Source organism: Triticum aestivum, chromosome 6B (genome assembly GCF_018294505.1).
Source record: "Triticum aestivum cultivar Chinese Spring chromosome 6B, IWGSC CS RefSeq v2.1, whole genome shotgun sequence".
Taxonomy (NCBI): Eukaryota; Viridiplantae; Streptophyta; class Magnoliopsida; order Poales; family Poaceae; genus Triticum; species Triticum aestivum.
Genome location: NC_057810.1, coordinates 693,979,959 through 693,981,168, shown reverse-complemented (window position 1 = coordinate 693,981,168; position 1,210 = coordinate 693,979,959). Strand labels below are relative to the sequence as shown.

Below are 1,210 nucleotides of genomic sequence, written 5' to 3'. Positions count from 1 at the left end.
TTTTCCAGCGACATTCTGATCTCCTCGTTTGCAGCGTGTACCTATGTTGAGAAAAAAAATCAAGCGAGCTTGCACCCAAACATAATTAGGCCTGCCGAACACAATTGCCCCCACACAGGGAATCAGGCCCCATGCAGAATCACGGGCCTGTGAAACACAAGTACCCTCACGGGTAATCAGGCCTGCGAGCTTGTACCCAACAACTGGCTAATGAAGCACATCCCCTAAAAAAAGGCTAATGAACCACAGCACTATGGTTTGGTTTAGTACCACCTCGCCAGCCGAACAAGGAGGTTGGGAGAGCATGAGTATATAATTAGCACCAGGCAACGTTAAACATACTTACCTGGACGGGGTCGACGGCCGATCAAGAAGGGTCGTGGGCCTAGATCAATGGATCACATTGCACCTGGTGAGCGCGTTGGCCTACCATCTCCTCAAGTGGGAGAGTGGACGTCGTAATTTTGTGGTAGAGGGGGTACGCGTTCGCGGGCCCTGCCAATCTATAAAATTTAAATTTGGCTTTCATTCACTTGCATTGTGTTGCATATACAAAACTAAAATTTTGCATCTTGCTGCTCAGTGTTACATATAACAATAAATTTTCAAGTGCAAACATCCTCTAAATTGTGATGACATCTTCAAAGTGATGGCATATTTATTCAAAATAATGCTGGAGACTTGTTTTTCTTCAGGCCCTGCCTCCGCTTCTGCACATTTTTTTAGTACTGCTACCAAATTTAGTGCGTACAGTTTGACTGCTAGTTTGAACTAACTAGATAAAGGAATACTAACGAATGCACCAATTGTGCACATAGTTCGACCTTATCGCTGTAAGAGATACATCGTGGAATTGAATTTCATACGCTCACTCACATGTGCAGAGTGTTACCTGCAAGAGCAAGTCATTGAAATTTTCAACACTATACCGGTTATATTCTGAATAGTTCAGAAGCTGAAAGGGAACGCCGCCCCCGCCGCCTCCGTTCCGGGTGAGACCGGGATGCTTTTGTTTGCATCAAGTATTCTACAGCTTGCATGGTTAGCAAGAAATTGGTCTTATTCCTAAATTTGCGTTACAGATCGATTACTATTGATTCACATATACCGAAACTTGAGGCTCAAATTCAACGCTTGAGAATAAGTTTGCATCTGCATCCAAACTGAATTGTTGTGTAACCATTCAGTCTATCATGGAGACATAACTTTG

General features: G+C 43.7%; 1 non-coding gene across 1 annotated transcript; it reads left to right on the top strand.

The window, feature by feature from the left end:
* The first annotated feature begins 338 nt into the window (after nucleotides 1–338).
* On the top strand, nucleotides 339–499 carry LOC123140205 (U1 spliceosomal RNA). Its single transcript, XR_006469857.1, has one exon. It is a non-coding gene; the product is annotated as a U1 spliceosomal RNA (small nuclear RNA).
* The last annotated feature ends 711 nt before the right edge of the window (nucleotides 500–1,210 follow it).